Source organism: Temnothorax longispinosus, chromosome 2 (assembly GCF_030848805.1).
Source record: "Temnothorax longispinosus isolate EJ_2023e chromosome 2, Tlon_JGU_v1, whole genome shotgun sequence".
Taxonomy (NCBI): Eukaryota; Metazoa; Arthropoda; class Insecta; order Hymenoptera; family Formicidae; genus Temnothorax; species Temnothorax longispinosus.
This window is the reverse complement of record NC_092359.1, coordinates 22,725,696-22,752,621: the sequence shown is the minus strand read 5'-3', so window position 1 is coordinate 22,752,621 and position 26,926 is coordinate 22,725,696. Positions and strand designations below refer to the sequence as shown.

Sequence of the window (26,926 nt, the reverse complement as noted above, 5' to 3'; positions counted from 1 at the left end):
ATGAGGAATTAGAGAAAAAGAGAAAGTATAACGGGTATCTCATATATAGCTTTCTTGAAAATGTAAAACGCGTTTTTATTTGACTTTATTTGAAATTCTTTCATTCTTTAACCTGGTTCTCCGCAAACTTTCTTTTTGCCTGATCGAACATGTGTCTACGCCGTGCACGAAGCGATGTTACTTGCATGCTACCTGGTAGCGTAGCCAACTGTTCTTTCGACGAGCGATATTTTGCAGTTAGAGACTATACTCTACTCGCGGAGTGTCGTCCGGCATTAAAGTTCGCTCACGTATTATTCTCTCGTCCCCTTGCTTCTCTTCATCGAGGGGGAACATCGAGGGGGAACTGCCTAGTCGGGTTATAACAATCTTTCATTATTGAGAGCCTTGTTTACAAATCGAACTCGACGAGTTGATCGTGCGCGCCCAACCCACCCCAGAACTCCCCCGAGTGCAACGGTCATCGACTTTAGTTTAGAGTATTGCCACCACCGCACCGGCATCCGCCCCCCCCCCCGCGTACCGTCATCGCGCTAACCCCCTCGAATCAGGTCCAGGGGAGACTTCGAGTTTTCTCAAGTTTTCGGGCGCCACTGCCACCACCGCCACCCGACAAACTTTATTCCGCTGACTTGTCGTGAGACCAGTGCGTCTTGTTTTGTCCGCGTTTTCCACCAGTTCGCCCTCCCGGTCGGACGTCGAACCCGGTACCCTGTCATGTAACTTCCAAGGGGAATGGTGCCGGGAGCTGAAGAAGCTAGTCTTTGCCGTTGCGACGTAAGAGAAGGGAAACGCCTCGGTACGTTCAGATCTTATGCTCGGACAATTTTATTCGTTCATGCAAATGTCGGCATTACATACCGCGTTTACCTCAAAAGCGAGCAACCTACGTTTTCAGGTCGAAAGCATACGTTACAGAAGTCGCCGTGAATGCTTGTGAAAAGTTCTATTCAATAGATTATAGAAGGAGGCCGAATATATAAAGTATCTTTGCGATATCCTCTCTGGCAGACTATGCTCTGGCCCAAAAAGTGTTTAAAGCAGATATTATTAATGATATTTCACTTTCAATTTATTATTTTCCTATTTTGTCAAACTTACTAATTTCCTATGTCTTATTATTTATTATAAAATTACGATACAGGAGTCAGGACGAATAGATTTTATTGCATGAAGATTAAGAGAGCATATTCTGTCATAAAATATATTATCATTATTTTCATTATAAATGTCAAATTTGATTCAAACTTTATCGAATAAAGTAACAATATTACCGTCGAGCGCCATAGATGTTTCAATATTTCCGATATTTCTCGCACCCAAGTACGCTCACCATATTCCGCTATCGCTGGCTACCATGCAGACGGATAATAAGCATACCGACTTAGATATGGTACATATACGCGTTGTGCATGCTACTGCATCGAACGTGGAAGCAGTAAAGCAGCTGAATAAGGGTGAGGAGCATGCGGTGACTCGAACACGCGCTTATATCGCGAATCGTCTCGGCTTGTAATACGATATGAGGGCGATAACGACCTGAATGCGTTATCGTCCTTCCTCGACGGACGCGAATGCGCGTATTGCATCGGTCACTTGCACTAAGGCTGTGTCGCGTGTGTATGGCGCGCGACGTCGTGGGTAGGATCTCTCGCTCTCGTGATTGAGACAGAATGGTACGTCTATGAGTAAGGCTCGTTGGGACGGGTCAGTGATCGCGAGACTAAATATTTAGAAGATGATCGATGTCATCGCTCTTTCCGCTTGTATTATCGAGAATCATATCTCAGCTGGTCGGAAAGGAGGTGTGGTTACTCTTTTCATAGATTATTTCATTGAATTATTAACACTAGAGGAGCGCTGACTCATTTGACGCACTTAGATCGCAGCGATCCTTTTTAGATAAGACGTCCTGTAGGCAGGCTTAGCGTCGCTAAAATTAGAAGCATAAAGTGGAAAATCGTAAACGCAAACCGAGTAGAAGATGCAAATGCCATGTTGCAATTTTAGCAATTTATTACTAGCCAGGGTGGTTGCCTTTACTTTTTATTGCTAATTTTCCCACGAAGTATTTGTATAAAACAAACGCAAATCGCAAAATACGAAATTTATTGCGACAGTTTTTACGATGAGAGTATTACGTAATATATGTGAATATCTTATCGCAATATCAATACGCGATATGTGAAATGCTAGAATCAATCGGAAACTGTGTATCTCATTAGATAAAACATATTCAATCAACATCATTAAATACCAACGACTAATTGTTAGTCATCGGTCACCTTTCGCCTTTTCTCGTTTTCTCGGGTTTTTTTTATACATTTAAGTTGCATTGTACGGGAAAGTCTGTTCAGATTTTACATGTATTATTGGATTACTTCGCCAATCAGTATTAAGTACAGTGTTTTATGTAGGATAATTGGTACGCGACTGAATCTACATGTATAGAAATCATGGCTTTACATCCTTTAAGATAGGCCGAGAGATCGGGACGCCGCGGAGACCAAACAGTGGTGTTTCTGCCGCAGATATCGACTTTCAGTGACGACGACCCCGTGGAGACTCCTGAAAAATTCATGAGCTCACGTCTGTTCGATTGCCCGGCTCTTTCCACAATTTTCCACCCGTTTCTCGAACGGATATCTTATCCCCGTTGTCGTGCTTGACTAATTTTACATGGCGACATGAAACAGCGAATTAAAATAATAAAGTGCTCGGTAATCGTGCGCGTAGTCTTGCTGTCTGCTCCATTTTGTGGCGTTACGAAACGAGTTGATACGGAGAAAACATTTGATTTTGCATAACCGCCGCTTAAATGCAACGATATAGCGTGCGACAGCAAATATTATGATCAGAATAGATAACGCCACTACTGGCACACATCCGGTAATATTTTACGAGTATGAGATGACATCATGAAGATTGTTGAATCATTTTCTTATAGCAAACAACTCCTTTGCACAAATTTGTTCTACAATTAACTAAACCTATATTGTTTTCCATTAAACGAAGGATGAAATTTATACAAGGATATGTTATGTTGGCGTTGTTCGATTCTCATGGTGACGTATATATGGCGGATGATAGGATATAACGCGTGGTGAAATATCTCTCCATTATACAATACTTCCATGAACGAGCCACTCTGTGAATAGATCATAATATATGGTAAACGTCACATAATGTGCACGTAAAGTCGGTTTCCCCGAAGCCCGGGCACAACTTCGCCCTGCACCTAGTACGACGTAACAGTCGGTCTACGGCATGCTTATAGGGAAGGAAGATACGATCGAAGTGTCGGCCGGGTCTCGGAAACTCGCGGACACTCGACATGCACGGTCGTCTCTTTTGAGAGTGCTTCATGGCATTCTTCGTGGGAAAACCAAACAAACATCTTCACTTCACGACGCGGGCGGCCTGGATGTTTAGCCACGAAGTGCCCGTGGAAGTATCTACCGCGCGTCATTGACTACGCATAGTGGCCTACGTGCGACACGATTCTGCGTGAAGGAATTGACATTCTGACAAGATTTGATGAGAAAATACTTGTCGAATGCATATAGATGTACGACAGATGACTGTTTTTCAAGAGTATCGTGCTAATTTCAAGACACGAAAGGATTGCTACATAATCTTGTAGATTACCCTTTGCTCGCCGCGCGTACAAACTGTGTGGATAAATCATTTAGAGTGATGACGCATATAGTTACATTCGGTGAAGAGATTAATAAACATGCTTTGAGAAAATATTCCCATCTAATCGGTGTGTTAATGGATGCGTATTATTCAGGAAGAGAGAAAAAGAACGAAAAAAACATCGGCTACTTAAGCGGTCGAGTTTGCGCGGTCTTAGAAACGTAAATGTTATGGTTGCTATTTTCGCTGTCAAGAATCTGTATTTTTTTCGCTGATTTAACTTATCATCGTGACTCGATCGTCGGATGATTTCTCATTCCGATGAAATGTAACTATCTATAAAAATAAAGCTTTTTAATTTTGCTCAAGTTGGTATATGTCTGCAACACAAGTAATTGTTGAAGTTGAAATACTTTAGATAACAGCTTGGTCTGACGCATCGATATTGATGATTACATCTTCTGAGACTATTCCAATTCAAGGAATTGCTTGAAATCACAGTAAGAATTAACAGGAATTTTATATTAATTTACTCTTTGTTAGTTGTCTTTTTACTGTACTTATTGGATCAATTGGATCAATATCTAGATAACTCACAGAACATTTGAGTAAATTATTTCAATGCTCGGACGTCGCGAGATTAGTCACAAGTTTCTGATCAACGACTCACCTTTGTCGGAAAACGTATCTTGACATCGTGGAACGTAATCTCATATAGAGTCGTGTGTACAGTTACGTTCGTGAGACAGTTAATAATCACGCTCCGGCCGGTGCAGGTTCAGCGAGAGAGGAGCCGGCTAATCGCCCCGTTAATAGACGAATATACTGCGCGAGGCGGAGAAGAGGAAAATAAAACGCGAAGACGTTAGCTAGTTAAGCCGTTGAGTTTGTCGGCGTCGTCGTAAGAGTACCGGGTCTTTAAAACGACTTTACACTACCTATACGTCGTCTATACGTCATTACCGAGACCACCTACAACGAGATCTCCCTCGTAGCAGCTCGCGCGTAGCAGACGTGCCTCGCAAATTCGAGGTTTTGTTCGAGGCCCATTCGCGGCCCTTGCCGTTCGGCAGGCCCTAATAGCCCGATCGATTAGACTCGAGAGAAAGAGGCTCGCGCGCCGGATCACGCCTAATGGGCTGTTATTTTGCGCTGACCGCAACGCAATTACACATTCAATCAGAGAATCATCGTTCTCGGGTTTATGTATCGGCACTGTAATCATAGTGTTGCACCGTCGGCGAAAATCATTGTACCGATACGGCAATGCAATCTATTATAAGCGTTACACTGTCGTGAATTTTATGAATGTGTGCATGTCAATTAAAATACTGAACGCTAAATTTTAGGATGTAAGATCCTTCAATGACAAGACATTGTTAGTTTGTATAGTGACATATTTTTTATTACATTTTTTACATCGCGATTTTGTTTTTTTTTTATGTACATTGTGATATAATTAAATTTGTATAATCCATTTTAGCATTACTGCGTTATTGCAAATAAATGAGGTCTTGATTAATAACGTGATTTAGGGTTTTTAGGTCGGTGCAACTGCATATGTGGTACACAAAGAGACGAGGAACGTATCGTTTCCTGGTAATGAACTTGTTTAAGAATTGCTAAGACGCACGACTAATATTTGCACGTTAATTTGTACGTGGATTCGTGGCCGAGGTGTTTATGCATTTTCGTTCCCCACTTTTAAGCATGAGGCTTCCACGACATACGTATATAGGTAAGACAGATCGCGAATTATTCAGAGCAGAAGCTGCAGCTGGCAAATCGGGGTGGACGGACAAAGGGGCAGTAAATACGTTAGGAAATATATGACGGCGATTAAATATGTTAATAACATAACGGTATACGACCAAAGGAGCGCTTCCGTGACGCAACGTCTTGTTTTGTCGTGAGATTTATTATGCCTCAGCATGGTTTTCGCTTGTAGGAAATATATCGTGGCTACTTCAGCTTATTGTTAATAATGCAGCGGGATAAAGAGCGAAGTGTGGGCAGCGCATACCTATCATAACAGTATCGTGGAACATAGCGGGTGTACCAATGTTATGGCTGGGCAGTTTATAGCCTTAATCTGGGTCAGATACCGAGACTTCGTTACTTGCTACAAAACAACCCCTCAGATCGTGCATTGTTCCTGTTAGGTTCTTAAAATTAATCGACACAGCCAGAGAATTGCAAATTTTCTTGTAGAAATAATGCTTCTAAATATTTGTATAAATTATTTAATTGAGAGACTATTGAAAATTGATTGTTTTTTTTTTGTATGAGAAACACACACAACATATGATGACATAAATTTAACTATAAGAATGAGCTGGAAGATATGCAAAAACATCCGACGTTTATATCTCTGCATAATCTTTGCACAGATTGTGCAGTCAGCAATTTCACTGTTAAGTACATTTAGAAATTGAACTTCTCGAACGCAGGTGCGATTTGATGCGTGAATGGCGGCGCTTTGCAAGGTGACACTCTGTTTACGGTTGCGATTGGATGAAACCCGATCAATCAACCACTCGGATTACCGTGTACTTATCTCACCTGCAGTCTTAAAGTTATAAAATGCTGCGGATATAACAGCATCTTAGACGAGCATCGAGCGAGTTAAGTTGAGTCTCTTCTATCAACAGAAAACTTTACGACCGTCTCATTTCGCGGATTTATGATTTTCCGGATCGTTATGTAACTATTATAAGATAGTTTCCGCTGGATATACTAGCGTGCACAATTAACGTCTCGATTGCAGTGCCGGTAGTGTATTTACGATAATGTTCGATCCGTGATAATCCGTGAAATTACGAGCGCGACGACCTAGATCGATACTGCACTGTATTAATCATCTCATGCGGACAAGTCGACGTCCAAAATGATTGTAATTGCCGTGTATTTTCCGCCGATCGTATCTCGCACATCTTACGAGCCAATATTTATGACGGTATTATGTTTGGAATGTTAATGCCGCCATCGATTCCTTATACTCTTATTCGTCTTGCTTTGTCGCGTCGTCCGATTTTCGAAAAGACACATCCACGGCTACATCACGTCCGGACGAAATTATGTGAATGGCTGTCTCCCGAACGCAAATCGATTTTCTTAATCTCTCGTGCCGCGTATACTTTCTCGAGAGCACCGAAGGTATACGAGCAGTTCCATTATCGTAAAGAGTGTCCTACCGCCGATATCGAAAACTAAACTCGACGGCAGTTTGTAAAATCCGTCAGTGCGCCTTTTAACGGTGATATTTAAGTACCGAGTGTAAATCTCGATTAAGGCGTACGGATGATAGGGACGGCGGTTATTTGCGCAAGACGCACTTCATTCTTTCGCGGGCGATCGCGCGTCCTGATACATTTTGTCGACCTTGCGGTCATGTACTCAGATTTCCCAACGAAATCACCGAGCCATTTTTGTCCTTAGCGTCAAGCTGGTTCCCTTGGCAGAGAAACTTAATGTCTCCTTAATGGCCGCGATAAAGTGGAGTTATATACGTTTGGTGCCAGTATAACGTACTACACGTATGCACGACGGTACGTTGGTGCGTGTACGTGTGCACGCACATAATGTGCGCTCGATAGCGTCGAAGTAGATTCATCTGCCGACCGAAAGGCAAAGGACGCGGTTGACAATAATTGCTGTTCAAGATAGAGAGGTAATGGTGGATATACGAGCGATTAAATTCCGAATATCAAGGAGTACCTCCCTTGAGGCTTTTCTTTCGAAGCTTCTTGGCCTGGCTCGTTCCTTTCAAGCCTCACCAGTATATCTGGCAAGAGTTTTGTTTCTATTAAAAGGCATCTCTCGATATCCTCGATTCTTTTTTTTTTTAATTTTAATTCTATTCTAATCGGAGAAGAATAACGTTTTTCATCTATTCTGTTTCATTATTCTATATCATTAAGTGCATATGCATGCTTTATTTTGTGCAATATGTTAACTATTATGAAATTTAATTATCAATTCCCTTTACGTTAAAACATCATAGTGGAGAACTCAATTTTTTTAACTTTATATAAGAATTTTTAATGAATAATCGAGAACATATCATATCGAAATATAAAAAATATAAAAAAAATGATAATATTTGATTTGTGTTGATACATGTGTTAGAAGTTTTATCTAGAGCAGATTTAGTATCGAAGATAAAGATGTTTCAAAACTTATGTCATTTCACACCGAAATATGTAATATATTATATATTACCTGAGCTATACATCATCTATTTTACGTTAGGAACTTGAGTATCGTGCCTGCACTTAGAGAATTACCGATTGAGAGATCAACGACCGGATGAGATGTTTGGCTGTAAACAAACAACAACTCGCGACAAGAATCTGCTCACATTTTATTTTGTTTCAATCGCACTGCGTCATGTCAATGAAATAAATTGAGGAAAAAAATGTTTGCTGCATTATAATTCTCGTTTGTCCCGCAACGATGATATTAATGATAGGATTATGCGTGTAATTGTGAGATATTAGAGATATAAATAGATTTCATAATCTATATTGCGCTTATATAACACAGACAATCAAGAATCGTGTCAAGTCCAAAACACATTGAGATATTTCGTATTTTCCCTCTGCATACATACTAATATCGCATCTGATTTTCGATAGCTACTCGTGCATGAGTACAAGTGCTAATGCAAATACTCTACATTTTTTTCCGAGGATCACGTGGTAGATACTCATACAGAAACGTATGTCGATACATTATCGCGAGATTAGATTATCGCCATGCCATGGCGCCAATATATTGGATAGCAAAACACGAAACTAAGACAAATGACTGAAACGATAAATGTGGCGGTTCTTTTGTAACATTGGCGAAGTTTCGATCGATTTGTTTCGTAAAATTTCTGCGTTCTTTGCTGCCCGCAGTTCTTGCATTAGATTTAAGATCTATCGGAAGTGATGTAAAACTAAATAATACAAATAATATGGCAAATTTAATAATAAAGTGTATATAATGATAAATGAAAAATATGAGTGATATAATTGAACAAAATTGAACGCGTCTTTAGTTTCTTACAGTTGCTTTGTGTCTGACAAAATGAAGTTTATTATTGGAACTTATTCTCTTGATGACGATAATAAAATTTGAAGTGGTGGCTTAAGTCGAGTTAAGAATATATCGCATGTAAGAATAGTTCGCATTTTTGTCTTTTGAAATTGTCTGCTTACGCACGAGTAGATATAATAGCTTTTGATCTCTCACGTAATCAATCGAAGCGATAACCAACAATACAGTTAGATCTAAGTAAATTGCCAAGAGATACGCTCTTCGAAGCTAATAAAAAGCAGCATTTTGGAAATTGACCAATTCCACGGAAGAGAAAGAAGTACTCTGTGCTGCTCGACCGACCGAAGAAAAATGTGCTTGTAGCGTTGCATTGTATCGCCATTCGTTTAATTTTCCATTACAGCGAGAATTTTCCAAATGTGAGTAGTTTCCGTTTTCAATTGAATCTTTAGATTTTATCAAAACGAAATTACAAAATCTCGATACTATGATCTAAGTATACAAAATCACGCAAAATCATGTTTTATCTGCCCGAAATTACTTAAAAATCGTTGATATATTATAAAGCCCTTTGTAATCTTTCTACGCGGTCGAATAACTCTAAGTAAGTAAGAATTAGCAAATATTGATGACATTTTTGCGAGCGACACACAAATGTGACCGACATTTTCTCATTCGCTCCAATTTGTAAGCATTAATGAGGTCAAGGGGAATCACAGCCGGGGGAGCCCATAGAGATTCCCAATAGTCGGACTGGCGTGGCATAAAAACGACGGTACACGGCGGCTTCCTATCGACGGAGTGCTCTCACGTATATAGCTGTCGCCGGACGGCAAATATTTTTGGCGCCAACTTTTTCCGCAAAGGCCTGTTAGCATTGCGCGAAGGCCTGCGAGGCTGGCCGCGTGCGTGCGTGCCGTGCTCGAGCGCGGTGATTATTGACCGAAGGCATTATCGACGAGCATACGTATAATACGCGGCCCGACGCGACTCGCAGCGACTATGAGCGATCGACCGGCTCTCCATTCAGGAAGACGCTCGACCTGGCCCTCCAGGCTAAATAATCGGCGACGTCGTTTATCTTTGAAACTGGCACCGATTCGTGCCGCCTGCACGCGCGAATAAATTTGTATGTAAATGCACAAGAAGCATCGAGAAAGGGAAAGAGAAAGGGAGAGCGAGACCAATCCACGTGACGCGATCACCGATTTGTGATTAGAAAGATAAGATTTTACTTTGTTTCCAAGTTTTTTAATATTTAGATTTAAATTTTTGGAAATCACTCTCTGCGTAGAATACATTTTTTTGACGGCCAATTGAAAAAAAATTACAACTTAATATGAATTTAGCGAGATGTGTAAAATGTGTATAAACAGCATTAGAACTTGATACAGTACGTTTTGTATTGCGAATCAGTTGGTCGGGATAAAAAATCAGCATTCTCTTTGTTATCGTTACAAAGAATGCGATCCTTATCAGAAGCGCGCGATGTCGGTTCATACGTTTGATCGCCGTTTTATCGTCTTATCGCACGGTGGTAGACGATTCGTGCCACACGCACGATCGAACTAATAATAGTTGCGATAATAGTAATAATATATAATACAACTTTATGGCGCGAACGAACGAGATAGTGCGCAAATAGATATCGGATAAAAAAGCGCGTTTATCGTACGATCCGCACGACACGCTTTACAATTTTTTAAATTACTCATATAGTCAACTGTGGTTCTATTATTGGCAAGATAGAAATTTTTAATTTTTAAATAGTGCGATAAAACTTATATTCCAAACTTAATAAAATCTTTGAAACGATTATCGAATTCTCTAGAGTGATATTTTCAAGTTTAGTCTTGATTTTCCGCTCAATTTTGTATGGTATATTCGTTCACAATTCCTGTTTTGTCATCAAGTTTATACTTCTGATCCATAATCGCTAAAAATTCTAGTAAGCCATGTACGGTCGGTGGAAAACCAAATTACTTAATTATATAAGAAGCCTTCTCGATCTTTGAAGTCCAAGAAACTCTCGCTCGATACTTCGTTATTCCGGACTTGTTTTCCTTGCCATTGCACTTTTATTGATTCGTGAAATGCCCGTAAATCTATTAACGACTTAATTAGCGACTTACAATTTAATTATCGCTCGATTCCCATTACGCACTGAGAATGCTGACTCTAATTCTCTGCGGCGATGAAGCTGTAATCAATATCTGCGTGTGTCTGAGAGGACTGTTGTAACATTCTTCGAGGAATTTTCGTAATTTTGGGTCGAGGTGATCGAGATCTCGCGCAGAACGCGATTCTCGTATAGAGTGTATAGTCACCAGATAAATAAATACCAGATACGTAGTTCGAGATAAAACTAGCCACGCTGGTGGTCGATCAGCTGTGCGGTTAACCGATATATCGAGAAATTACGAGTACTGGAAAATTATTGATCACACGACTTGTGCATTATGCAACAAAGGATTCACTAGACTGTTCTATCGACGAAGACGATGGAATTTTCATCAACCTCGTTATCGTTATGCCCGCGCAACAGTTGAGATTACGTTAATTAAAACGATAATTATCGGTGTTTTATACTTAAGATGTAGAATGTCTGGATATCGGATAAAAAAATGCTCATAGATAAAGAATAAGAATCTTTTATTGTAAAATTTTGTAACGCACTGAACAGCTACATATAAATATAGGTACAGTTTGCATAATATATAATTTTGTTAAAACCACAAATACACAAAATATTATTTGCGCTGGGGTAATTGAAAAATATTTTTGCGTTGGTATATTAAAAAATATTAAAAACACATCGAATTAATAATCCTTCAATACATAAAAATTGGAAATTTTAATCTTATAAATTATTTTCGTAATGTTAGTCGAAATGTCGATTATCACGAACGGCCGGACGATGGAAAAATTTCGTAAGCAACACTGTGTATGTATTTCGAAAGTCCTCCACATCCAAATTTTACCGCACCTTGGCCCTTGGAGTAAACCGATCGAAACAGAGGGAGAGTCGCATTCCACCGGTACAAGCCGCCACGTACAAGTGCTCCGCAAACACGGTAAATGTATTTATAGAGGGAACGACGTACGACATCTTGCCCGTTCTCTTTGCTTCTCATCTCCGTCCAAGTGTAGACCCGCGATCATCGAGTTCAGGACGCTCGTCATTCACGGATTCAGGCAGGTTATTTAAACGTAGGAGGCCGCTTCCGTTGTTGTCCTTCCTCTCAATTGCGTTTTCTACGAAATATCGCATTGTGCTCGGTTAAATACGGCATTATCTTCAGATGTTGTGTACGGTAAAGCGGTAACGGAAGGTAAACGGGATCGAAGGGTGAATTGAATTTTAAATTGAAAACTTGCCCGCGCATTCTCTCGGTGCTTCTACTCGGTGCGACTCACCTACTTTTACTACTTTTACTTTACTTTACCTCGTTGCATTACTAGGAAACAGTTACTTTTATGCACAACCGTTATACTTTTCTCCTGTGTTTCTATGTGTTTCTAACTTTAATCCGATTCACCCCTTACTTTCCGTACGAGCAACGTTTCTGCCACTTTACTGCATCATATCGGCACGACTATCTCCAGGATCTAGATAATAGATTTAGATAATTTTTAAACCACTTTGACTTTTTTCCATCGTTATCCCAAGATAGATATGTTTGAGTCGCGATAAATACATACGAAACAAACGTACGAATTAATACGCGAAGCCTGACGGTGATGGCTTCGCAATAAACTTGTAATTGGAAGTTTCTCTGCCATCTGTAAAATTCCATTGAAGTAGTAAACACCGTTCGAACAACGTTCAGATGGATTGCATAATTTTCCGGGACGAGGCGTCGTGTTTGCCGCGTGTAGCGCACGCGTATAAGTTCACGGTGTGCACGCGTATGACACGCGACGCGGCATGAAGATCTGCCTGCTTCCTGTACGTATATCGGACTTTCTCTTAATTTGCATTCCGATGTATGCCTCGGATATTTGCTGTTTTGATTAGAGTATAAGCAATTCTACGCGCAAATCTCTTGTCTTAAAGGTATCTCAAAGACGAACGAAACATACGTCGACCAGATCATTATGTCGCGTCAGCTTCGACATAGTGATGACGCGTCACCGACTACTCATATACTATGTTTATCAATCGCTCGTTACTGTTGTTCGCAGAAATAGTCTCGCTTGGGATACCAATTCATTTCGACAAGATATTAATCCATAAATCGTCTGAATGACGCATGGAATAAAAATTATGCTTTTTTTTGCCAAGTTATGCTGTCATACATAAAACATGTTAGTATATTAAGGCTGCAGACGCAAAAAAATTCAATATTCACACACGCGCAAGAGAAGTATCTTTTTATATCTATTTAATATTTTTTGGTTTCTACGATTTTCAGTACGTCTGATGATTCCTTGAATTCTTTGGTTTGCCTGGAGATTAGTGTTGTCCGCGGCGCGAGTTAAACATTACTTTAGAGAGATCATCGTTAACTTTATAAATTAGCAAGTGCCTCGCAATATATCACAATAACAAAAAACTAAAGGGGGGCGATATATTATGCGGGTATATGTCATATATATGATACATTTCGTAATGCTATATTTCTGACGATGCACGTTAATCGTAGACTGCCAGATAAGCGATACTTTATATCCTAAATATTAATTTATTGCGCTTTGAAGTAGATGTCTTATAGAGTAGCGAACGAGTGGGAAAACGTTTCCACTGCAGGCCGTAAATTACGATGACGTAATTTTGATTATATGTATATATGTCTGCGTAAAATATTGTCTTCGCGTGACTTTAGTGCATTTCTATTAAGTTCCATATTTCTCGAGTGATATTTCTCGTTATCAAATTTTACAAACTTGAATATGACACACATTGACAAATATTTGAACTATATTTGCTACATGATGTATTTTAACATTCAGTTCCTTTACGTCGTCTTTATACGCGAGCAGTAACTAGTAGTACCAAAAAGATACGGCAATTTTTATCGTATATATGCAAAAATTATTAAACTGGATGGTTCTGTTTCCATAATAATCTGATGTTAATTTCTCAGTTATCAATATGCACTTCCATCTCCAGTGCGATATTATACAATTAAGCTTTAATCGTTTCGTTCAATAGATTCAGCTGAAATTGAGTTGGCAGCGAAAAGTTATTTGACTAATGACAGCTTCCCGCTAATGAGAACGAAAAATATCTTTGACAGTACGCGCGGGAGAATGATCGGGAAGATCGCGTCTAGTCTTGGAACATCGACGTTGATGTTCCAAGGACGCGTCTACCGAAACGCACGTTCACGCAAGATTATCTCTACGGTATGCTTTCTCACTGTCTCGGCGAGGGCAAAAAGGTGCCGTCGGTGGTTGCTGACTGGAAGAAAGCGGTGGTGGCGACGACCGGGAGGAGGGCAGCGTAGAACGCAGGCGTCGAGAGAAGAAGAGCACGCGAGATGAGCTGGGCGGAGCGGCGCGGCGTTGCACTCCAAACAAATAATCTAGGACGTCTCAATCCTGTCAAGCGGCGGACGTCGCCTCCTCCTCCTCTTTCACTCTCGTGCAACCTCGTTCCTCTTCCTCGTTCCTCGCGGCCTCATCTGCCCGACGATGATCCGTGGCCAGTCTCCGGCGTGCGTACTGTCACGACGTGTTCGCGAGAGGATCGACGAAAGCCCTGAAATCGTCGTAAATTATTGTGCCGCGGACATGTGGCGTTTAGCTCGGTGTAATTGATTGCCTGTACCTAGGAGGCCCGGGCGAGAGGGCCGAGGACCCCGGGGGTACAGCCTCGAGGCATAAATTATAATTGAATTAGCCTGAGTTCTTAATTAGACCGCTGGAGCGAGGACCCTCGACCCGCTCTCTCTTTACAACTCCGTGCCGCGCGCGGTCCCCTTTTCACCGCGTCTCTCCTCCCGCTGTCTTGCCTCGGCAACGTTCTTCGTTCCTCGACGTGCTTTGTCCATGTCGTTGTCCGCCTCACCTCTGTCCCGTTCGCCTCCCGCGAGATAATTTACAACGGGGGCGTCGCTATTGCATGTCTGATGCGCGCGTCTCTTTCTCCGTATCTTCCTGTTTTTGTTTCTCTCGGTCCTTTCCACGGCGCGGCGCCGAGCCTGGTACCGGTGGCGGCGTAAGAATCCTTTGTGCAAGATGGCCGCTGAGGATATCTATGCTTTTGCGATCCCAGAATCCTTTTCCTGGTGCCTCTGGCTTCGTCCGGTTCTCCAATCGCCAAGGCAGAAAGTGGTGGTGGCGGCGGCGGTGGCGACGACGGCGACGGCGGCGCGGCGGTGGTGGCTGTTGAAGAGATTGCTATTGTTTCTTTCTCGCCGAGAGCCCAGCTCGTTCGTACTTTACGAGCAGAACTCACTCACGCCGGACTGTAATGAATTACGAGCGATATCTGCGAAAGAGAGCTAAGATCGGCGAAGTGAGAAGTTTGGTAAAGTAACATACTGAAAGAGAGGAGGAACCACGACAATCAATGTAGAAGAAAAGAACACACATTAATCTGTAGATTTACACGGATGACATTTCCAAATATATCAAGATTATGGAATAAGATAAAATAATTATGCTTCGGAAGAATCATGCAATGAGCCTCTTATCCTAAATTCTTAATATATTTATAAATCAATCTGTACTTACATCATAAGCTTTGAAGAATCTTTTGTTCTACAAAGAAGAGTAAAATCGCACGCGTAAATTAAGAGCTTGATGTATTATTCCGGGGAGGAAAGACTCGAGCGAACTTAACGAGCGTCACCGACGACGATTACCGTCTCCGCGACCGCGGATGCACAATCGCGAAGGCATGCAATTAACGTGATATCGATCCGAATCGCGTGGCGCGGCGGCGGCGGCGGCCGTCGGGCGCGGTGCCCTCGCGTCGGCAATCTCTTTCCCAGCTCCGACTTAAAGCCCCGATCGTAACTCCAGCTTTTATCGGGAAGATTCGTTTCCGCCGGCGCGTGCAAAACAAACGGCGACGCTCGCTGGTATACGCGAAGCGCATCCGCAGCAACCCTGGATCCTCTCACTCCTCCAAGTCCCTCTCTCTCCGCGCGCTCCTCTACGCGTATCTACGCTTTCCGCGCTCGTAAAAGGAACGTTTATTATCGCGCGTGTCCCGCGATAAGCGTCCTGTCCAGCCGCCTGTGCTTCGTCCTGTTGTCCGAGAGCACGGACGCCGGGACAAGGAGCCTCGTTCTTGGATTTCTGAATCGTTCGTCTGTGCAGCGACGTTTCACCGAGCTTGAGTTCAAAGAACACTCTTGTAAATTATGCAAGCGCTTTATTCCCCATTCCGCTTCCCGGTAAGCAATCTCGCGAGAGAAGGCAAAATTAACATTTACACATAAGGAATAAAAAAAGAGCGACATTTTTTCAATTATACAATATTTTTAATAGGGTAGTTTATTATACATGTATATTTTTTTACATTAAATTTGTCTGGCTTGATAATAATTCTAGAAAACATATTTTCAGTCTGTTAGATCGTTAATTTTGGCCGGGTGGATGTGCGACCGTTGATAATTAATTTCTACGTTCGGCGAGATCGCATCGGCCGCACGTAGCGCCCGGCGCGTACGCGCCGGCGGATTCCTAAGGTCGTACATCTTGTTCCTTCTTTTTTGGCCGGCGAACGTAGAGAGAATCGGAAAGCGAGAGGAAGAGAGGGGTAAGGGTGCCCCCGTGGTTAAGAATTGCGGGCGGTAGCCGTTCAGACGATGCAAATTCGAGACCGAAAACATTCGCGATGTATAATTCATCGCGCTGGTCCGCCTACACGCGATATTACGCGTGCTCTCGTGACAATGACACAATGTTTGCGGTTACACAGAGAACGTCGTCGCATGCGTACGTCGTAATCGCGTGCAAAGTGCGACCAAAGCGCGCCTCTCGTGATGTTAACAATGAGTCTTGAATGAAGTCTTTCGAATTGCGCGCGCGCGTCATAAAGATTTAGTGCTGCCGAGAGAAACGAACGATTTGATATATACTTTTATAAATCGTTGAATAATTAAAGTGTGAAAATATACAAGTATTTCTCGTTATATCGTTTTAAAGTTTTCTATGACATTCAGTGAACTTGTAAGAAATTATATGCGTTACATCTCCATATATTTCCACAATATTACATTTTCATAAATTATTCATTGCTTTGAGATGTCATGGAATTGTCAAACATTAGGATGGAAAGTATCAAAAAAGAATGGCAAGATCTGACGAACGCTTGAGGACGGTAAATATCTAGAAAGATTGATAAAACCGCAAAAATAATATCTCTTTTTTACATTCCCTTTTCTCGTATTCTATATAATCTTATTTCGAAAGTGTACGCGTAAATTCATTGAGTGTACGGGGAAGAGTTCGGGCGACAAAGCATTTCATCAAGCGAGTCGCGAACTCTAATGGCTTAAGTTTTCCCGATGCGCCACGCGAGTATCCGAAGGAAAAGCGATGCAGGAGGAAGGGGACGGGTGAGGGGTGATTTCACCAAAAACGGGAAGAAGACCGTGCTCGCGAGGGTTCGGGAACAACGACCGAGTCGCCATCGGAATCCGGGTGCCAATCGTTGAACCTGAACAAACGGAGCAATCGGCGATACGGATCGTAAAGCCGTAAAAGCAAAAGTATCTCGACTCAACGGCTCCCGATATACGTGTAAGCACTCACGTCGACGTCGGATCGTCACCGTGGATCGCGGACGGTGCACTCTCCCACAGGGTATACGCATACAGAGGCATGCGTGTACAGCAAACGCCGGCGAGCGGAAACACGGTGCGTATGCACCACGCGGGAAGAAAAATACTTCTGCTTTCTCTCCCCTCGGCTCTTACGTATCAAACTTGCACTATAAAAACGCTTTGACGAATGGAATATCCGCTTCGCAGACGAATGTTTCGTCGGAATGTCGAGTATTTCTTTACATCTGTTTGTGCGGCGCCTGACGGATTTACCTTACGCACAATGGCGCGGAAACTTATGTCGCGATTTGAAACACAGCTCCATAGTTATTTTTTTCTTTGGCGACAAATTTTATAGATAAGCTACTGATACGTTATTTGCAATTTTTATTATCTGCAAATAAATTTGTTAGGATATGCAACAATATATATATTTGTTTTTTATAACTCAAGTTTAGTATTTCTTGGTTACAATTGAAATAAATAATAATATTTTCATGATTCAAGTTGTAATAACATGTCTTTTAATTAATTTAACATGTTGCGTTTAATTCGAGAAGCGAAAACAGTCGCGCGAAGTCCGCGAGTGTCTGACTAGTGCGGAAGCTATCTACTTGTGTACATCCGATCGTCTGATTCTTGTCTAATTCGGAATATCCTGCAGCAAAAATTCCTGCCTGTTATCAAAACATAGATACATGTAATTGCTTTTCGCAAGTACATGTAAATTTCGGCAGATGCATGCGCGCATAAAATTTTATTTAATTACGGTTGACAGTCTTACTCGGCGACGTATTTTCGGTGACACGATATGCGGATGTTGACTATTTTGGGAATTCCATTGGGAAATGTACCTGTTTATCAGGGATTGCCCGATGATGTCGGATTCTCTTCCCCATATTTGTTGCAATTAACACGATTTCGAGGTACCCGTTTTATGACCGAGGGAACCGGCGTCGCTTATTTCCTATGTGTAATCGCCGCGCGATTTAATGACATGCGTAGCGCCGGATATTTTAGCACTTGTTCCGGAAAGCCAAGCGCAAATAACAGAAATCGAAATTGACGAGTGACGGGGCGTGTGGAAAGGAAAAGGATACCCGTCCGAATGTCGGCGGGTACATACATCGGTAAGCGATTCGGCTGCTCCGGCCGTGTTCGCTTGTTAATGGCACGGGAGGATCCTGTCGAGAGATCCCGCTAAGGAGTAGCGGTGTAGAGCTTGTTGATAAAAAAGGAGCAACGGGAATATTTTCTCGTTCGCCGTCCCCGCGCACCCTTGAGCTAGTAAAGCTAATTAAGAAATAAGTCGGACCACCAACGTTGGTAGATAATTTGCATGCTGCGGTACGAAGATCGAATAACACGATATGAGGTATTACTAATAATATCGCGTAGATATTCCGGGACTCTCTTAACATTTTGCGATGCTATCTTTTTCAAAATAATAGACGAGAATTGGTTGGAACATCACTTTCCCGGAGAATCAGAAAAACTTGACAAACTACAAGTAAAAAAATAAAATAAAATCTATTGTAACGAAAACAAATAAAAGATGACCAACTAAAAAATAGTCTGCCTTAATTGGAACAGAGATTTCATTTTTCGACGTTTCGTCAGAGTAAATTTTGCACATATCTAAAAATTAGTGTCAATTGCGGGATTACTGACATAAATTTTCTATATCCCGCGAATTCAATCTAATTTCAACAGCTATCCAATTTGCATTAACGATTATTGTATATGGAATTATGCTGCGGCGACATGCTCAAAACGGGAGGGGCCAAAGTTATCGCCAATACCATCCGTGGCATCAAAGTTATTCCGCCACGGCAGACCACCTGATCGCGGTTAGATGATTGTCCGTGAGTATCGGGGCCAATTAGCAGCGGTCCATACCGCCGATTGGATACCACGTTTCCCCGCTGACTGTATTCCCGATTGGATATCACTCGGCCATGACAAAGTCCCTCCTGCAAGCGGAGAAATAGCCGCGGTACGTCCGCCTCGGACTGGTTCTACTCTGAAAGCAGGAAAGGTCTCCCCCTTCTCTCGCTCTCTTTCTCTCTCCGACTCGCTCTCTCGTCCGTGTCTCTTTCTTTCTCTTCGGGCTCGCCGACTATCGTCCAGTCGGTGCAAATCACTCACTAATTACATCTAAAATGACTTACACATGTGAGGCGGCCGACGGGAGCTATAGAAAGTAGGAGGAGACCTTCGCATCGACACGCCGCATCGACATTGCGAACACACACGCGGCTAATGGCGCTTGTGCGATTATGCATATTGACGGCCGGGGTCCCCGTCCCCGGTACGGCGATTGATTTCATCGCTAATTGTATCCAACCGTGTTGCTCGTTATCGGGAAAGGTGCCCCTCTTGCACCGTTTGTCTTGGCTGCCGTGAGTTACACATCAGCTACAAATGGCGCGCGAGCACGGCGTTTATAGCGACGTTTTAATTAGGTCGGTTAATAGCGCTCGCGAAAGTGGGTCGTTCATGAAGACAATAAGTGTATCGCGATTTTGAAGATTACCGGCACGGCGCGCGCTTCTCGAGCAGCCTCTCATCTCGGCCGAGTACACCGAGTTATTAAACTGGAGCGATTCCGGTCGGTCATTTCACGGCGGCTTAAAATCGCTTCTCAACTCGATATCTCCGGACTACCTCTCGTCTGCACGGGCCGCCAGGAAGCCCTACGAGTGCTCTTTTTTTCGCGCGAATCGATAAGCCCCTATTAACGGTGTAATTATCTGCCTCGCGTAATTAGAAGTAAATTAACTTTCTATCGTTTAAAGCGTTTAAAGAGGATATAAAAGATTATCGCAACGTAAATGAAGTACTTAGCGATCGAGGCGTCAACATATCTCCGACACATCTGCTCATATTTTGTATCTCTCCTACAGAAAAAGAATGTGATCATTGAATTAGGACTAAATTTTCGCTACCATAATAACACGCTGTTTCCGTTTTAATTTGATGGATACTGTTTTTATTTTTAATCATATTTCTATTAACAAAATTTTTAAATAGATAATTATTAAAAACATTTTAATTGTTTTAACGTATATTTGCAACTTCTTAGCTTGTGTTGCGTATCTATTGACTTAGTCGTAGAGATGATACTCCGTTAAGAAGATCGCTAACAAACATGACGTTCCTCATCATCGGCGAAGTCTGAGGACATTCTTGATAAAAATTCGATATCGTATCCCTTTTCTGGGGTAAGTAAACATTCGATTGTTCGGTGTTGATCGCGAGAACGACGTCGAGCGTAGATATCGCGACGGTTGTACGTTAAGACATTGACGTAACACGTTTATTTCGGGCCCGCGCCACTCAAGCGATTCCACGAAATTCCCGCGCGAACGATTACACGGATTCCATCGATGACTTCGCGAGTCTTATCTTACGTACTCCCACGCAGTCGTTATCAGCTATTCCGAGGTATTGCATTCGTGTCGAGAATATTTTTTCCCCGCGCGCAAACGACCGCGATACTTGAAGTCAATTATGACTGTAGAGCGTAATTGCACCACACGATGCATAATTATTTGCCTAACTAAAGTTTTATACGATAAATAAATATTGCGAAGATAATTGTCTTTTGCTGCGTTTATCCTGCGTCTATTCTTTTCTACACCTCTTTAATCTCTCTCAGGCATTTATATTATTTAATAAGGTTTTAATTTGAAGATAGATTCCTAATGGCTTCTTCTATGTTCGTAAGTATAGTTCGAGTGATTTTCGCGCTTTTTCAATCTGCTCCTTGCTATATACGTATATCTCGGGTCATTCAGAGTTCGTCTGATCAAAAGCGAAATTAAATTCTCTTCGACCATTGGCCAGCTAGCTCTCATTAAATGCGGATCGTAAAATTTCCGCGGACGTTTCATCAGCAACTTGATTTAAATCTTCCTTCTTGAGAGCATTTTTCCGTCCTCATGGACGTCGACGGCACGGCATTGGCTTATCCCCGACGCGAACGACCGACTAAATATAAATTTAATCGGTGGATCGTTGCCCGAATCGATCGAACGCGGCGGACTGCTGTTCCCCGGTGACTCGGGTTGCTGGGAGAGTGCCCTAAAAGTGCGCCTTCGCTGTTGTCTGGATTCGCGTCGACTAACCAAGTTTCGTATGACTAACCTCCGCTGACTCATCCTCGTTCGGTGCCGCGCGCGAATGGAGGAAGATCCGTCGCAGACGTATATTTTGGCAGGACCATTTTCTCCCAACGTCATTGTACAATACATTCTCATCTCGGTAATGCGATATTTACCGAATACGTCTTCATTCATCTGTGATTTTTCGTCCGGACCGTACTTAATGACCTGGGTCTTTCGATCGGAATCACTCGGCGATCTCGGCGTCGTAAGCGATCCTTGATCCGTGGGGACGATACTTTCCCGACGGTAGTAGCGAATAATAGCCCCCCTCGGTCAGCTGGTAACGGTAAAAAAATGGAAAGCCAGGGAGAGCAGTCGTTTTTCTCGAATCGTCAGAGCGTGCGCCTCTGATAGCGCCGGGGTTCCGAGAAAAGAAGCAGAGAGAAAAAGAGAGAGACAGAGAGAGAGAGAGAGAGAGAGACGCGAAGAAGAGAAGAAATAGTGAGAGTTAAGTGATGGTGGGTGGGCGAGATGGTTATTTAAATGCCCATAGGAACCATTAGAGATTACGGTCCAACAACAAACCGCCGACGTGGTTGAGCCAAGTCGAACGGCGATATGTTGCTTTTCGAAACAAAAACTTTCCATAGCCCTCATACTTTTTTCTTTCCCTCCGTACCTTTTCCCCGCGATGGCACACACACGCGGTTTCGAATGCTTCTGCGTGAAATGCATTTGCGGATTGCGCACTAACGGCCTGCGAATGCGTATAGCACGCGTCAGCATATCCTTGACCGTCTCTGTTTAAAAAAACACGACCGGATTATGACAATTATGTCTAATATGTTTAATATGATATAGACGTGCGTTCACTCATATAGTTGCGTCTTCATCGTCGTTTTCATGGCATGGCGGGATGAATTCGTAGATGAATCATATATATTCTCAGTAATATGATAACCAGCGACTCGATATGATATGCGCAACATTCTCTAGTTTTTGCAATCAACACCGAGTCACACAGCCGTGTATAAAATTAAGATGTAAATTGTGTCTCGCACTTACGTCACTCGTGTTATAATTAGATTTTTTACATTTTTTCTCATGTTTCTATCATTTTAATTATATCTCATAAGATAACTCGTAATAATAGGTTAATAGCTTGTATTAAATCTCCATCTGGGTCGATTATATTAAAACGGGATTAGTTCAAAATTATATATAATTTTATTACAATCATTGAAAATTGAAAATAAAGTTACCTCAATAAAGTTAGTGACACCCAAAATAAATTCAAGTTTCGAAATATCGTTGCACCTGAAACTTTCTCAATAATACTTCGCGTGATTTACGCTGAAATACATTTTCGATTATCGCGATCACCCACATCGAGTCGTCGAACACGAAAGTATGTGCGACGATACACATAGCGGCTCCTCTTTTGAGAGATATCGACGCGTTCCCAGACGTCGGTCACAACGAGCGCGATACGTCGAGGAGGGCACGTTGGGTTATCGGCGACGAAATGAATTCCTAAAACTCAATTAACCGTGGCCTCTTTAACGGCCTCGGCTTAACGAACGACACGAAACGGGTAATGAATGGGTCGGTGCAGGATACGTCGGCTTTCCGATCGGGCCGAGCTATCCGTGGATACGTTCATTCGAAACCGATACCCGCCCTAAGAGCATCGAATGATCCAACCCTTTTAAGTAGGTCTAAGTAAAACGCTAGGAATGCAAGGGATAGCTCGATGGTACTTCATCGGCGAGGTACAAGATCAGTTTCAACGGTGACTCATCGTGGAGTTCGTGGACAGCACCGTTTCAACGTCAATTCGTTTCACAAGTGTAAGAGAGTGTTTACGAGTGTATAAACGAGTGTCACTCGAATATCAGTTCAAAATATTTAAAAATTAAAGTAATGATTAAAGTAATAATAAAATATACTAATGTTCTGAATTTGCAATAATAAATTATTTATGTTTTAACAGCAATAATTACAGAGAGAACGATTACCTACAAAATATTACAAATTTGAAATCTGGTATACTCTGTTCAGGATATATTTTTAAGATCAATGAAAATAAAATTATTTTTATTATAAAATGCAGTACCATATTGCGAATAAAAATTGAATCATTATTTTAATCGTTTAATACATAATTCCCTGCTTGCGCATGATTCTCGAGAATCAACAAATCACCGTGGACGGTTTTTCTTTCACAACGATGATATTCGCCCATCTACCCCTCGCTCTCATCCCGCCACTTTGTAGCCGTTTTTTCTTCGCGGGGGCGAGGAAGGGGAGAATGACGAGGAGCGTGTCAGAATGAATGTGACGCCGGCGGAACGTCGCGGCTTCCGAGCAAAAACTACGTCGCGTACTCCTCTCGCGTGGCTCCTCTTCTTGTTTGCGCTTTCTTCTCTCCTTCCTTATATTCATCTTCTCTCTCTCTCTCTTTCTCCTTTCTCTCTTCCCCGTCCGCGTCCCCGGCCGTGGTACACTTGACGCACGACAGTTCTCTACGTAGCGTTACAGGACGCGTTTAGTCGCTCGTCGTCTCCTTATCCGTTCTCCATAAACGCACGACGTCGACGGCTATCTACCACTTCACGTGGCACCAGCCTGGAGACACGAGTGAGTGTGCTCGTGCTGGTAGGAGGAAAAAGTCAGGCTCGATCAACGAGATAGTTTGCGCGCCGTATCCTACGCTGGCATAGTTCCGACCACAGGACGGTCCGTGTTGTTTTGACTCTGTCAAGTGACGTGTCTCCGCGTCTTTTACACGCAGATTGTAACCAATCGTGGCCACCGTAATGGATCTATTATTACTACGAGAGTAGTAGCTCTAGCATATGCTACGTTAAATATACATATTTTATGATTCTAGTCTGCGTGCTAATTATATTCGAGTGTTTGTGGCTCGAAGTGCGAAGATATATTTTCGCATAAAGTGAAAATGACAAAAGCAACTGTTTACGTTAATTTTTTGTACTGTTAGTAATTATTAGTACTATTAGTAAAAAATATTATCAATTCGATCAATCATGATAATTGATTGCACAGCAGGCGTGTTTTATACATTAATCATGATATTAATTAGCATAATTTACGTATCAGTTGCATTCCAGTTATGATAACTGATATACGTGAACACTTGGAAGTTAAACTAGAATCAATTAGATTTTTCTCGGAAAAATGAAATATTTTGAGTAATAATCTGATGCACGTGTAATAGAATATTATTCATGTCGTAGAAAGCGTCGCGATGACAAATTCGATGATGGTCCGTGTAATCTCCTGGAATTCGGAAGTAGCCGCATGAAGTAAGCGGATTAACAGATATTCTTCATGGAAATGATGCGAATGACACATACTTAAATTCGGCAAAAAAAGCCAAATTTAAACTGTATAGTCGCGACAATTCCCGACTAGTCACCGGTCTTGGTCATTAGCGAAGCGCGCACATGTGGGTGAGTTCAAATTTAATTTTTTATACGAAATTTACAATGTACTTCAGATTAGATGTCGAAATTGTAAAAATTTTGATATTATATTGATATCATTGTTATAATTTGGAAATCTAAATTTTCTCTATGCGTGCATATATAAAAAACAAACATGAAATATTTTTTATTTATATTAATATGATTCGGGAATAATCAGAAGGAAGTAAATTGATAAGATTTTTCTGAGTTGAAGGAGATTAGGCTTTTATGATGAATGCGATAAGACGCTTCTTTATTGACATAAAACGCTGTGGGATATTTGTCTCGCAGTCCTATTTTTAAGTATTGTAATCTACTAACGACTCACTCTAACTTCAAAATCTCTCTTGGGACAAATAAGACAACTTATAATTATATTTCGCAGCATCTCTGTCTATCCCAAATTTATGAAGCGTTTAGCGAAATTGTAAAATTGTTTCAATCAATTATCTTACGCATTATTACGGAGCAAATTTTTTTAGAAACGCGCCATTTTTTACGCGTATTAATCAAGAAAGAAAAAATCGTTGATCTGCAGATGTGCCAAGAATATGTGATTGCGGTTTACTATGATTGTGTATTGCGTCCGCTGCGCGATTAGGCCCGGTCAGTTAGCGGTCGAATTTACTGGTTCTAAATCAAATCGTGACCCGCGTTACGGGTTGATCTTGATCGCGACGCTGGGCGATGCGACGCATTGCCGCCACGATTGGTCACGACAATTTGCCGTGGCCGTCTGTGAATCCATTGACACGCGTGATTTGTCGCAATTTGCCACGGCAATGTAGGAAACATTTCGGGGTAGGCCTTTGTGACGCGACGCCAGGTGACTTCTTCCTTTCGGGGCGTTCGCGTAGATCGGCTCGTGCTGCATAGGCACTACAAAGGTAGTAAATCTCGTGGTTATCCTCAATGGAGACGTCGTCGTTTATCTGCCTTCTCGCCATAACGTTGGAAGGTCTATTGGAACGGTTTACTGAAAGGCTATTTTCAGCCTTTCAATAAGTAACGCCGCGATATAAAAGTTGATATTTTTATAATAGAACGTTAATATCAAATATATTAAATGACGTAAACTCGTTGAGATAGCTTTCCGATTTTAAAGAAAATTGCGTTACCCGAATTTATCCGGTTAACACGGTCTCGTAACTTTGTTACGTCTATACCAATATACATTGCAGCGTGGAACGATATGCCAAACGCGTCGCTCGATAGCAATTCATTTAGTTGACGACACAAACAAGTTCGGATGTACGCGCCGGGCAGTTTCGTGGACGACGACCTAGGTGATCGATTAGGTCGCTCATTAAATGACGCTGACAACGAGCACGATCATCCTCCGGCATGACATCCTCGGGATGTCGGGGGCCAGGGTGTGTAGTCATGCGACGAAATCCGTGTACGCCGCTTAGGCGACACAGGCGGTGTCCAGCTGAGAGTCATCGGCGTCGGGTCGGTAGTCGCGTTTTTCATCGTCGTGTCGGAGCCTATTCAAGTGTTGGCAGTTTTTCACGCGGCAGGCGACAAATATCCCCACCAAAATCCCCCTTTGGATGAGTCCTCACGTGGTCCGGGATGTCATGCCGGGTCGCATCCTCGCCGGCAACATTCACCGTGCCGATCCCGTCTCGGTGACTTACCGAGTCGCGTGTACCGAGTGATCTATCGAATCTACGATCGCGATCGAGCGCGAGTGTTTCGAAAAGGTCGTTCCGGAGAAGAGAAGTGATTTCGCGCATCAACGACTCCACTGTCGTTTCCTCGCCGTGCGAGGTGATTTAATTACCATTCGCGGTTTGTGCGGGCAGTTTGACGTCCTGTCAACAGTGGATCGATGTTATATCATTACAGTTTGGCATTCTATCGAAAGATTTAATGACAATACGAATGACGCTTTTACACTAGGTTTTAACAACGCCTA

The 26,926-nt window shown here is 42.2% G+C and overlaps 1 protein-coding gene across 5 annotated transcripts in view; it reads left to right on the top strand.

The window, feature by feature from the left end:
• LOC139825322 (fibroblast growth factor 18) overlaps window positions 1-26,926 on the top strand; it is a 131,027-nt gene that overhangs the window by 83,666 nt on the left and 20,435 nt on the right. Inside the window, exon 1 of one of the 5 annotated variants that reach the window (XM_071797969.1) lies at window positions 24,854-24,990. The exons of the other annotated variants lie outside the window; for them this stretch is intronic. The gene's annotated coding sequence lies outside the window, so the exon portion shown is untranslated. Of the gene's footprint in view, window positions 1-24,853; window positions 24,991-26,926 lie in introns of those variants that run through there. 5 annotated transcript variants of the gene reach the window in all.